General features: G+C 33.0%; 2 pseudogenes across 1 annotated transcript in view; both read right to left on the bottom strand.

The window, feature by feature from the left end:
* Nucleotides 1-863: 863 nt before the first annotated feature.
* On the bottom strand, nucleotides 864-8,896 carry LOC143550004 (UDP-glucuronate 4-epimerase 6 pseudogene; annotated as a pseudogene).
* Nucleotides 8,897-9,639: 743 nt separating this feature from the next.
* Nucleotides 9,640-14,398, bottom strand: part of LOC143550001 (DNA repair protein RAD50-like) — a 34,556-nt pseudogene continuing 29,797 nt past the window's right edge. The window contains exons 17-28 of the transcript XR_013138245.1: nucleotides 13,971-14,180; nucleotides 13,497-13,705; nucleotides 12,978-13,180; nucleotides 12,282-12,454; nucleotides 11,867-12,191; nucleotides 10,879-11,004; nucleotides 10,729-10,781; nucleotides 10,509-10,659; nucleotides 10,380-10,442; nucleotides 10,134-10,267; nucleotides 9,940-10,068; nucleotides 9,640-9,856 (exon numbers count right to left, since the gene is read on the bottom strand). The product of XR_013138245.1 is annotated as a DNA repair protein RAD50-like (transcript). The remainder of the gene's footprint in view (nucleotides 9,857-9,939; nucleotides 10,069-10,133; nucleotides 10,268-10,379; nucleotides 10,443-10,508; nucleotides 10,660-10,728; nucleotides 10,782-10,878; nucleotides 11,005-11,866; nucleotides 12,192-12,281; nucleotides 12,455-12,977; nucleotides 13,181-13,496; nucleotides 13,706-13,970; nucleotides 14,181-14,398) is intronic.

A 14,398-nucleotide genomic window follows, 5' to 3' on the forward strand; every position in this document is an offset into this window, starting at 1 on the left:
CCAAGAAGGCATATATGGGTGAAATCCTATCATCAGTTACTTACCATTGCTAAATAGCCGTAGCAACAATAATGAGGTGAATATGTGCTCAACCATCTGCATAAAGAACATGCTTGGGATCCCGTTGAAATCTGTCATTAATATTAAAGCAATAACATCTATAAATGATACATATTTCAACAACTTTCATTCGTTAGTAAAAAAAATCTATAAAAAATAAAAATTTCAATCAAAATAAAGTTTTTTTAATATCGTAAATAACTTTTGCATGTGCTTAATAGATCAAACACTAGATATACATAAACACACAAAATTCTCATCGCATCATGTGATACAACTCCAACTTGTTATTTAACATTTTACAGACATTATACACTCAATCGTCAATTTATTTTCATCTCTTTACATATATACTCACATCACCCTCTCGGCCTCACGTAACAATTTTGTACACTTGAAACTCACAATGCGATTAGTTAGACTTTGATCAATTCATGATACTAAACACTATGTTGTTAATCTTTTCAAATAACTCTTAATGTATAAGATTATCGCTCTCACATAAATAGATTTATACGCATAAAACGACTTTTTATCATGTTTTAACCAATTTAGTGGCTAACACATCATTTTTTAATAGAATAGATATAAGGTGCATGCTTAAAATAGCTTAGGGTACACACTTTTTAGACAAAAATGTTAAAATTTTATACTATTAATCCTTAAACTTAAGCATACATGATACATAGTCATATTATTTAGAAAATACTGTTTAATATTATAATATAAGAATCCAATTTTCATGTGCCATGTGGGTGAGACATTTCAAAATATCCAAAAAAAAAAATATACAAATATCACAATACTCAAAATAACGAAAGTGACTTGTCATAATTTTCTTGAAATTACAACATACACCCTTGAATTGTACCCTTTCTCTTTTTAGGCACAAAATAATTTTATCTTTAAATTTACATCTAAAAACACATTATTACAAACTCTCACCCCTTCATCTCTTAAATCTACACTTCTCCCCCTTCAAACCCTTATCACATTGTATGTAACCATGTATACATATATCTATATATCTTCCATTGTTTTGTGAATCAACTTCCATCCAAACAAACCTTGTAACCAAACTATAGCGGCATAGCCCTTCGATACGACGCCATAGTTGCTTCATCATCTTCACCCAACGCCAAAACATCGACGGATTGGAATTGTAATAAGAATTATAACTTAGGGGCAAACTCGATAGAATAAAAGTTCAGGGGCAAAAACAGAAAACCGTAAAAGATGAATTAACCGGATTAATTCGAATCGGTAACTCCCTTTTTTACCCGCGGCTTAATCCCATAATAACTAACATACCACTTAACAAACTTCCTTAACCCGGTCGCCAAGTCAGTCGTCGGCCTGTACCCGAAATCCTTATAAGCCAAGCTCACATTCGCGTGGGTAAACGGAACATCACCGTTTCTAGGTATCTTAATTATTTTCTTTTTAGCCCTCACATTTAACAAACTTTCCAAAATCGACACCAACTTCCCCACCGACACCGGCGACGTGTTCCCCAAATTATATATCCGTAACTGCGCGGGCCCCCGTTTCTTCCCGCCTTTCCCCGTACTCTTCTCCGCGGTATCCAACGCCCCCAAACACCCTTTCACCACGTCATCGATAAACGTGAAGTCACGCGCCACCTCTTTCTCATCTTGCGTTTGGTATATATTAATTGTCTTCCCTTGAAGAATATCTTTAGTAAAAAAAAAGTAAGCCATATCCGGTCTTCCCCACGGGCCGTACACGGTAAAAAACCGTAGGCCCGTAATGGCAAGACCGTAAATATGGTTATAAGTATGCGCAATTTCCTCCCCGGCCTTTTTAGTAGCCGCGTAGAGGCTCGCGGGTTGGTCCGTACGATCAGACTCCGAAAACGGGTTTTTGGAGTTGAGACCGTACACGGAACTGGACGACGCCCAAACGATTGACGGCTGGGGGTCGGCGTTTTTTGAGGTTTCGAGGAGGTTAACAAAACCCGCAATGTTGGATTTAATATACGATTGCGGGTTTTGCATCGCGTAACGTACTCCAGCTTGCGCGGCCAAGTGGAGTACGTGAGTAAAAGGTACTATATTGAAAAGCTTTAGCATCAATTCGGCGTCGTTTAAGTCGCCTTCGACTATAAATATCTGATGTAATTTCATTAACTCTTGTCGTGCACGTTTTAGGGACGGGTCGTAATACGAGTTAAAATTATCTAAACCCAACACACCGTCACCGCGTTTTTTTAACGCTAATGAGCAGTGAGTGCCAACGAAGCCACCGGCGCCGGTGACGAGAACGGAGAAGCCGTTGGGTCTACGTGGAGTGGAGGAGCGGCGGACTTGTTTCTCCCAGGCGGCGCCGGAGCCGTAGAAGGCGGAGGAGAGGATGTTGGAGGTGAGGAGGCGGTGGTTGGTGGTGGGAGGGTTGTTGTTGAAGGTGAAGAAGAATATTAATATGAGGGAGAATAGGAGTGTGAGGCGGAAGAGGAGTTTGGAGGAAGCGGACAGGAGTTTGGAGGTGTGGAGTTTGCGGACGTAGGAGTTGTAGCGGTCGAGTTTGGTGGTGTCCGCCATTGAGATAATTGGATTTGGAGGAGGGGTTGATTGTGAGAAGGATATATAATGACAGAATGTAAACAGGTATTTGTTTTTATGCTGACGTGTACACGGTCTGTTCTTTTTTTTAACTCTTTTTTATTGAATTGTGTATTTAGCAGTGGTTCAATTATTTATTTGGGTCTCTTTATGAGGGCAAGCATAAGTGTGATGGGGGCGGTAATTGTGAGGAACACCGTTCCGTCGATAAGGCTATGTGTAGAAGATGAGCTATAAATTAGGACAAATTGTGATATGTGACGCTCAGTTAGCAAAGATGAGGTTTTTGTTTTTGAGGTGTAGTGGTGTGGTAGCCCAATATATATATATATATATATATCACACACACAAAAACATATAATAATAAAACAATCACACACCACGACAACTGCGTCCCCCCACCCACCCACAAAAAAAAATCGCCCATTTGTCGACCAAGGGGCGGTGTTCTCGCCCCAAAACCACATTTGTCGTCCCAATTTCTCACCCATTACAGATACCCTAGGGGGGGGGGGGATGAAATATGTCACCAGAAGTGTTTTGAAGAATATTATTATTATATTGTGTTGTGTGTGGGAATATATATTGGGCTACAACACCATTGCACCCTAAAACAAAAACTCATATTTTGCTGACTATGCATCACATGACATAAATTGCTCTATTTTGTAACCCCTCCATTACACATAGCTTGAGAAACAACATAAAATAATGTGAACGTCTTTTAAAGTATTAAGAAGTATAAAACTGGTCTTGTATCTAATGGAAGTATTAACACGGTTTTGTTGTATTACGATATCAAGTTGTTTTCGATACATTAAAGCTGTTAACATTATTCAAATTGAATTAACTATGTGTACTGATAAAAGTTATTTTTTTTTAAATACTTGATTAGGTGTTTCAGGTGATAATGGTGTTCTTAAAGTGATGTTAATTGTTAATATAGAATAAGAATGTACATGCATATACAAATAATAAAGTTAAATGCATTCTTAAAGAAGATTTAAGAGTTTAATACTATTAATTGAAATTCATTCGAGTGTTCTTTAAGCAAAGTATCTTAATTTGATAGTTTTTGTACCTTTAATTTAATAAAATCTATAACATCTGTATTATTTTCTCTCTTTTAAGTGTTTTATTTAGTATAAACAAAAACAAAGACATAGTTGTGTATATATAGCGATGTTCATAGTTAAGACACATACGATAGTTGATCATTGGATTATTACTTGTTAGGAAAGCTAGATCAGTTGTACATAATCGGTAATGTGCCAGGAGTACGACGCTGAGCGTGTTCTAATTATCCGTTGTAGATATCAAACTTGGTACAAGAAGACATTGATCAAGTCTAGCTCTTTTGTATGTTATTCACGGTTTATGTGTTAGTTACAAACTTACAAATTTAGGGATGACGATAAATATATGTATTAGATAATGCTGAATATTATTACAGTAGATTATGGTATTACATACCATCTCAAATATGCTTAATTAATACCGTAAATCCAAAAATTTAACATATTTGAGATGATATATAATACCAAAATTTTATAGTATTATAGATTTTATGAATAAAATTATAATACTAAATATATTTTATGATGTTATATACCATCTCAAATATATTTAATATAGACTTTATGGTATTATAGATTTTACAAATAAGATTTACAATATTAAATATACTTAGAGATGGTATTCGTTATACAAGATTTCTTGTTTGCATTTATGATACAAACAAATACTCCGTATGTAATTCAAATTCTGACTAACAAAACTTTTAAAAGATGGAGAGAAGATCGAAGTTACAGAAATATAATCCATACAGTTCTACACACTTATATTTTATTTAACTATAACCAATGTTATTAAAATATGTAGATGTTCCTTATATACTATTATTCATATACTATTAAAAAACTGGATCTCACATCTAAGTGATTTTCCATTTTTCCAACAAGATCTCTAAACATCGCTAGACTAATCAGTCGTAAATAGTTACTATATTGTGTTACTTTTATATTATTATTGACTATTTTCATTAAAAGATTAATATATATATATTTTATTGATTATTTTTCTTTTCCTGTGTGTATCTATTATTATGACAAAAAAGTTTTTAATATTTTGAAAAATGAAAAATGTTTTGAGTTTTGACTAGTCAGCCCTTCCCACTTCAATTGCCAGCGAATTATGATTGTGTTTAGAATATCTTATTATGACATGTGAATTACTTATTATACACTCGATCTCTTGTATATTATTAATTTTTAATACTTGACAATTAATATTACATCTTCTTTTGCATCTACCATACACGACTATAATCTTGAACCTTCTTGTCTGTACCTTGTCTTTTATGTATGTTTTTAATTGTGTTAAAAGCTACTGGATTTTATTATTACTTTGTACCTTTAACTTTACACAAGAATGAACTTTAATAAATATTCTTAAAACAAAATATACGATGATTCTAATGAATCACTAATTCAGTCCCTTACTCCATTCTCAAAAGAAGTTGTCAATAAAGAAAGGAGACATGCATTGGTGGTTTGTCACTTGATGTCACCATTTTTGTTTATTTTTTTAATACTAAAAATCGATTGGTTTATTTGTGTTTGTACCAAAACTAGAGGCAACATTAAACGTTCTTAATTTAAATGGTCGGATATGATTCACCTTCTGGTTCTCGTTTTTAATTTTCATTGATTACATTTATCATCCTTTACATTTAAGGTTTGCCATTAATTGCATTATTACCGATGTTAAAATTTTATTAAGTTTTTACAAGATGGATAATTTACCTTTACTATTAAATGACAAAACGTGTAATTTTCACAATTATTTATCTTTTTTTTTCTTTTGTTTTATACCTTTTGTTGTATACTTTTTGTCACTTTTATTTCTAATAAAATCAATTAATTTTATTTTATAAAAGTGTATTTTTTTTTATATATTTTCTTGTTTAGTTTACTTTTTTAATTTTGTACATTTTGATGTGGGAATAATTAGAACTTTTATGGGTGCTTGAAGATCTTGCAAATTATTCAAGGACATATAATACATTAAAATATATATTTCTATACTAGAGAGTATTTTGATTTTGATTTTGATTTTGATTTTGGAAGAGTTATGATTCTAGAAAATCACCAGTAAATCTTTGTAGTTGGACATGAGTTTAAAGTACAAAACGAAGAATCAATGGCCTATGTCAGGACTCAGGAGTGTTCTAGGCGACAATGAATATCATTAAATATGCGAGTTTAATTAGTGAACTGAAATGATATTAATTAGGAATTAAGGATTGGTATCAATAATCAACGATGATTATGTACTACGACTCACAAAGTACATAGTTTGGAAGAATGTCGTGTCGGGCTGGGTCGTGTTGAGAGACTAAGTACTGGTTTTCCCATTGGCTTCATAAAATAAATCAAAAAGTAAAATAGAAAAGGACATAAAGATAAGTTCCTTAACATGATATTCGATCATGTAATCAATGGGCAACAAAAAGTAGGTAGGAAAGAGAATGTTCTTTGTGGTAACTTGAAGCATCATAAATCATAGCATATGTTATGCCCTCCATTATGTAACAATGAATCTATAAATTAACGTCACCTTAATTTGTTTATGTTAAGTTAGTACAATTTAAATGTCAATTTTGACTCTCTTCATCCATAATGTTTTATTATGTGAGCGTATATGTTATACGACACGTAACTTACACGCTGGATAACATATGCGTCGCATATGTGTTATATTTATATATTGCTTTCTTGTTCTTTGTATGTGTAACTTTCATTCTGATTGAAATAAAAATTTCTTTCCTTGTCTTTTTTCTTGCTGTATCATCATTCTTCAACGATTACATATTAGTAATTTTAGCTTAAATAATTGTAATGAAACATACAAGATTAACATGACCCGTTGTAACACCCTAGACAAATCCTACAACGACCTTTGAACATGAGAGATTGAGATTCTTGGTTCATGTCATCATGTCCTTATTTTAAACCATTAACGCGTATTGGGTTTAGTTGGTTCTGAAACAAATGAAAACTACATAGTTGAACGTGCTCAAGTGATAGTAGTACCAGTGTACTAAACATGGTGACTTCTTGTGAGATATATACTGAAACAGCCAAAAACAAACTCGTAAGCTCCTAGATGGATGAGCCACCCATCATTGGCTTGCTGCACTAATCTTGTGATCATTGTATTTCATGATATTGTTCTCGTTATTTGGAGATATTGCATGTTACCGTTACTGAAATAGTAAACTAATAATTGCAATGTTAGCGTTGCGATGACCATATAGAGTAACTATAATTATCACCATATCTTTGAATATTTTGTGATATCTAAAATTATTCTCCTACATATATATATGATATTCATCATCATGATGTCAATGATAGAATATGATGTTTTTTTTGTCTGTTCGCATTATTTTTAGTCATTATTAAATATATAACCAATTTGTAATATTTCAAGTTAACTTTATAACAAAAATTGTGCTACACCTATTTTTGTTTTCTAGAACAACCAACAAAGCCAAAAGGCCATCGATGCCTGCAATTGCAGATAGCGATGATGTCCTGGCCCGCCATCAATTCTAGTGAAGCTCACTGTGGTAAAACCTCTGGCTTGTGCCTGACACGGAAATATGGTGAATTTAAATGATAGTACGTAGTTAAAATACCTAATCACATTTTTAAACTTTTATTTTCTTCTCGCTATACATATAATTAAATGGGAGGCAAGTAATCCTAAAAAAGAAATACGTATCATCTATTGATTCCAACGATATACATTTAGAATTTAACCAACGATATATAATATAATGCCTTGTCGGCAAATTAATTAAGGGGCAAATCTCAATTGATTCCATAATGAAATTGGCCTCATTTATAGATATTACAAATTTTGTTATCTTTAAACCAAAAAATAATCCTATTTAGGTGTACATATATCAATCATATATGGTGTAGTCAGGGTTTATTTTAATTTCATACCACATTTTATTTCACAAAAAAGAGATGCAACAAAACAAAAATGTGCCAAAATGTGATTACAGATGATAAGTTATGGCCACTGCGTGTAGAGTCTAAACGAGTTGAGTCGTTCAGAAAAAAGGAGTCAAAATAATATATTCATGTGGTTAACTAAACTCGTAAAAACAAATTTCTTGTCTTCGCAATAAAACGAATCAAATGTATTCAAACTTGAGCTATATAAATACATTCAAACTTGTTGTGGTGCAGCTTGTTGCTCATTTCCCTGCTTCTCTATTATAATAAGATCTTTTTTGTAAATGATTTGAATGCAACTAACATATAAAAATATCATTTTATTATCAGTTTTTCTCTCTAATTCAACTTACTTTTTTTTATCGGTCAAATGTTACACTCCACAACTCCATATTGATTACATGTTTGACCTCCTACTCTATACCCTAAATAAAGCGGAATGATACAAGTCAAAAACCGATGTAAATGAGAATAAATTCTAAAGAAATGGACGAAAATATAAAAATAAAAAAAGTAAAATAAGAAGAGCATGATTTGAACCATTTGTATTGGTTTGTGTCCATGTTTTTGGTATTGCATGACAAAATATAAGTACATGATGGATGATTCATTCATAGAATAAATCCAAAAGACATGATCGTCTGATTTAAAGCAATGGAGAGACAGGGATCCCATACCACCGCCCACTGGTCCCCACCACCACAAGCCACCGCCACCACCGCCACATGCTTACCATTATTAAAGAGAGAGAGAGAGAGAGAGAGAGAGAGAGAGAGAGAAGAGTGGGCCTATATATACATATGCACATTCACATGTTACCAATAATCAATTTAATTGGTAGCTAGTGATGATTTATATGTCACATTGTCACATGTCCAAATTCCCTCATTGGGTTAAACAGGCATGAATTGTAGAAAAATAAATGAGTGACAAGCAATAACAATGCCTCTTTTTCATTGTCTGAATATATATTATATTATACAATATTAAAGATATAGTAAATTTAAAAGTTTCTTCTTTAGAAGTTGTGTTCATACTTCATACTCATGGAAATGTGAGCAGTATTAAAGAAGAATTGAAAGATAACCAAGAGAGGTGCCTACTTTAACATGGCTAGTTGGCTTTTGGACGGTGCAACCACTAGATTGTCCACTTACGCAATAGTGCCAATTCTACAAGTTACCTTGAACTTGTTTCATAGTTTTCAACCAAGTGGTCTGGCATTTTAGTTAAACTAAAGTCTAAAGTTAACTTGGACTTGTTTCATAGATTTCAACCAAGAATTTGTTTAGCAATTTATGGATTTTAGTTTTGAATAAATTAACTTGATGTTGTTAGTCATATCTTTACAATTAATAACCATCTTTCATTTGTATTATATATATTGGTTTTAACTAATATGGTTAATGGTTAAACATATCACATAATCGAGTTATCAATATAAAATGTGTGTTAGTGGTCGAATAAAATCATAAATGACAAGTTTAATTAAACATGTCATGTTTGGATTGAACAGTCATGTTAAACATGACATTGCAACAATATGACATTTTACCAGCTCTAGCGACAGATAGAGGTCGAAAAAAGAGTGTCACATCATTGCAGCTGTTCTCATCTCGATCATTTATTTACCTTGTATTTTTATGTAATTTTTAGTACCCAAGTAACCCAATAGTAGAATGCCTATCAGTCAGTGTCACCGCACCCGTTTTTGGAAAAGAAAATTATATATTGGGACCAAACTACCTTCACATAAACCACACATTAAAAACTTGAACCATGTCTAAATGCAAGAAAAAATAGCCAAGAGGCAATTTTTCATTTGCCTGTAAAGGTTAAATACAAGCAACATTAAAAGACGGTGGTCATATGAATAATGTTTGTAACGTTAGGTTAGGTTAGGTTCGGTTTCCACATGCCTAGATACCAACGATAAAACATCAAACTACATTAAAGCTGACAAAATTAAACCAAGATGCACATCTATGTTCAATTCGGAAAAGATCATTTTCATAACCTAACCAAATGCCCAAAATCAAGACGGCACAGATAGATCACACTGAGACAACCAAGTCCAGAGTGACACGCTGAGTCAACACAGCAAGGTTAAACATAAATATAAACAGCTCACCTCGTCTTGCAATTCAATCAAAGATCTCCTGGGCTTCAATGATGCTGTGCTGGCTGAAAAGACAACAAATTTATATTAAAATCTTAATAAATTAGATATGTTTATTGAGAATATTATCAACTTGATATAGGCTTACTGGTCATCTTTTGCAACCCGATAATATTTTTCAGCATGTTGGCGCTGACCGATAAGTTGAGCAAATCGTTCATCATGGGTGATAACTATCAGTTGAAAATTCTCCTATCCTTTTCTATCTTCCATTATTTTGAAAACCCAAAAAAGTCAACACATGAAGTCAAAAAGTCAATGCAAGACATTAAAAACGGTTACCTTAAAAGAGCAGCAGCAAGACTTTCAGCATTTGGAACATCTAGGTTGGTAGTTGGTTCATCAAGTGCAAGTATTCCACAGTTGAGACAAAACGTTTCAGCTAACGCCAACCGTATTATAAGCGAAGCAAGTACCTTTTGACCAGCAATTATTATACATTAATGTTGATTAATGTTAATAAACCGCTTGGTTTGTGTTAAATGCTAATAAAAAAGTTGTTGATTAATGTTTAAAGATATAACAAACCTTTTGACCAGCGCTGCATCTTCCACGCATTTCCAGCTCAGCATCACCGGTTTGCATAACGACCTAAAGTAACACAAACGATTATTGAATCTTGAGAAACAAAAACTGTGTGGTTTAGGGATCTTTTACCTTGTAACTGTAAGAACGTGTACCGCCACTTTCAGCATCTGAATGAATACTTATGTAATCTATATCTTGCCCTCTATATGTTTGCTGCCATAATTCACTTATTATTTTATTTATTTCTTCCATTTTCATACTGTGAAACCGCATGAGAGCCCTAATAGGAAGAAAAAACGTATAGTAAGAAGCTAAAAAAATATGACAATGAGGAATAAAAAGAACTCACTTATCAAGTGTACTGTAATATTTATTAAGATCCTTGTTAGCCATTTCAGTGGTCTGTAAAAAAGCATCAAGTTAATGAGATTGCAAGAACTAAAAACTAAAGAGAAGTTAACTTTATTAAAGGGAAATCAAAATAATAAGTTGGAATTACCTTGACTTTAAGTAGCTGATCAAAATACCGTTTGTCGATATCTTTGTATTCAGGATTTTTAAGATCAATTTTGTTCTTTGATATAGCCTTCTGATATACAGCCACGGTACCACGGTACTTGTTTAGCTGCAAAATACAGCAAAATATAACATGATTTTCACACCATTATAGGGCATGGACAGATGATAATTTTATAATTATAATAATAATAATAATATTAATAATAATAATAATAGTATTCAATAATGATACAACAGTCATTGTATTGATATATATCATGGAAGTCATGATGATAATAATATTGACCACAAAATAGAGTCATAGAACCATAATGCCACCATAGTACTAATAAAAGTCACTTAACTTCAGTTTATGGTTTGAAACCATTTATAACCAAAAATCGAACCCAAACCAATTAAAAACCTAACTGAACTACAAATTCAGATTTTGGTTCAATTTTAAACAAAAACCAAATTAGTAATTCGACTTTCGGTTGAACAAAATCTAAAGTCGCTTCAAAAACTGAATTAACCCGAGTCATCGCATAACAAAATTAATAGTTATTTAAGTTTTGTCAAAAAAAAAATTTACAGTTACAATTTTAGCCCAACCCAATTCAATAACAAAGCATACAAAAGAATTCATAAAAACTATAAGAAAAACTAGGTTTATTTGTTCAAAAGAACAGAAAACCGAAGCAAATTCAAATTCGGTTCGAACCTTACTGAATTCATGTTACAGCCAAACAGGTCGCCTGGGGTTATGTCAAAATGTGTACTTTTAACGACAACCCCCCCCCCCCCTCTATATCATTTTAAATACAGAAACTTATTGCTGCCGAAATAATATAATTTGTGTAATCATCTTTAAGATGATCAATATTTACACACCATTTAAGGATGTTAGAGAATCGATGATTCGAGTCAACCTGAACACAAATTACTCATTTAACCCTTGCCCGAACGCATCTTGCTACCTAGGGTCCCACATACCTCAGAAAGAAGTCTCTTTCTTTATTAAGTTTTCCAAGATCTGCTTCGATAGCAGCACTACCACCCAAAGCAAGCATTCTTACTTCCAAAGATTCAATCTCAACAGTGCACCCGCCAACTTTTGCTATTACTTCCCGATATTTCAAGTTATCATCAATATTACGTTTTAACTTATCTTGGTCACGCACCACATCCTCAGTTTTCGTTAATTCAGCCAAGAGTTCCTGTTTATTATTATTGTAACTTTGAAACTTAGAATGTTCTAGAGCCTGTTTTTCTTCCAGGTCCTTTAGTTTCTCAGGAATGCACTCTTTTTCATACCTGTTATCAAGAACAATGGAAGTTAGCAAAGACCATTAGTTGATTATATTAAAATGACAAAATTAGCCCTTGAGAGTTGAGACCAAGAACTTGCCTTTCAATTTTGAAGACCAATTTATCAAGTGTGTCAACACCCTGAAGATACTTCTCTTCAACTCAGATCGTTCCTCGTATTCTTCGTTGATTTTATTTTTCAAGTTTTCATAAGTGATTCTATATTTCTCCACCTCCTTGGTTAAAGGACCCACAGCTTCTTCTAAATGCTGAAATTTAAAGAAAAAAAAAGTAAATTTGAGAAATGCGTAGTTGATAAAAAAGTAAAAAACATAAAATAGGTTGACAATATGACCGGTTTACTAATAAAAAGATCAACTTGGTTATGTATTATCTAAATTAAAAAAAAACTTTGAAGATGAACAGCGCAAACGAATTGAAAGCCACTCAAAGTCTATATTCAATGCATAAGGCTCTTAAATTATATTATTCAAAAATTCAGTTTATTATTGTAAAAATAATGGTTCTGTAATCATGATTTGAGAGAATATTACCCATCATTTTTAAATTGAATCGTCCATTAAAGCAAACTAAGAGTTGTAAATTGGCTACTCTGGCCCGGCCCATTTCCCTGATTTAATTTTGACCCTTTATCAGACAATCTTGGCCTTGATGTCAGGTTGATATGTTCACTATAACACTGTAAATGGGCCAACCCACCAGGCCGAAGTGAAAGATCCAAATTTGACCTGTTATCCAACCCGTCCACCTTTTGACCTCTTAAGGAATTACCTTGATCTCAATTTCAACTTGATTTGTTTCTTCATCCATTTGTTTAAGCTCATCTTCAACCTTGTTAAGATTCCTCAAAAGCATTTTCCACTTTCAACTTTTGTTCCCTCTCATGATTCCACCTTGAAAGTACTCTTCGTAAATCTTGCTCCACTTCCCTACTTTCTTCTCTTAATTTTCTCAATTCCCTTTCCAGATCTTCCCTGTATTCAATCAAATAATTCATTAGAAAAGAATGTGAATCCAAAACTCATTAACAGATTAATGAAAAAATGTATACATAGGCCACCAAGTATTCAAACTGAGGTCACCTAACCTGCTTTTTAAACATTTAAAGATTTTGCCACATGTTTTTGTCAATTCATAACCCTTTGCCCATATTTTGTACGAGCAAAACCAAATTGACACTTGAATGTAGCCTATAAAGTTGCTTTAATGTAATGGTGGGCTTAGTGAAAACTTTTGAATACTTTAATGTTCTATGCCAATATTATCCCAACATGAATTAAAGATTCTTACTTGGCATTTTCTGCAGCATTAAGATCACGTTGCAAATCTTCCAGCGAATTCACACCTACCCCGCTGATTTCAAGTTTATACTCTAAATCATCAACTGACTTCTGCAGCTTTTCTATTTCACCAAGAAGTCTGTCACAGGTGTCTACAGGTTGCATTAAGGATTCAACTGCGTGTTTATCTGAACTTATTTGAGCTAAAACGCCCAATACCTAGATAATTTATTTAACTCTGTTAATAACAAGTTGACCATGTGGAAATATCTAGATATAAAAGCAATAAAAATACAAGTGAAGGAAACATATATGCAGGGGTGTGCAACAGACAAATTAGAATATAAGATTTTATTCAAAATAACCAGACCGAGCGTAACCATTTCCAGTTTCATTTGGTGGTTTCAATGGGAGGGTCTGACTTTTTCACACCTCTACATTTATGAAACAAAATTTCGTATGAAATACTGTCATAAAGAATTACATCATCAAGGGCTTGAGTCTTTTGTTCCAACTCCTCTTTCAGCTCATTCATGTTCTTCTCCGCAGTGGGAATAAGATCTTTGAATATTTTATTGTATTCTTCATACAATAGACGAAGTTTTTCTAGCTGTTGAAAGTTAGATTCTGCTTCTGAAGATTCCACCGCCAATGATTTCATACGCTCAGCAGAAGTTGCAGACTTGACCCTTTGCTGAAAATAAAATATAATTGAAGGGTTATTTTGATAAAAGAACACAAACGACACTTCATTCAAGGATTTTACTTTAGAGCTAATGTATTAATGCATTATACATTAGGCCACACAAGTATTCAAATAGTTTTCATAAAGCACCCTAATACTAAAGCAACTTTAGAGGTTACCCTAAATCTACTAATAATAATTGTCTCTATGACGAAAATGCCCCTAGA

The sequence above is a fragment of the Bidens hawaiensis genome, unplaced genomic scaffold (assembly GCF_021521415.1).
Source record: "Bidens hawaiensis isolate Kalapana, Puna unplaced genomic scaffold, B.hawaiensis_p1.1 tig00015891_1, whole genome shotgun sequence".
NCBI classification, from domain to species: Eukaryota; Viridiplantae; Streptophyta; class Magnoliopsida; order Asterales; family Asteraceae; genus Bidens; species Bidens hawaiensis.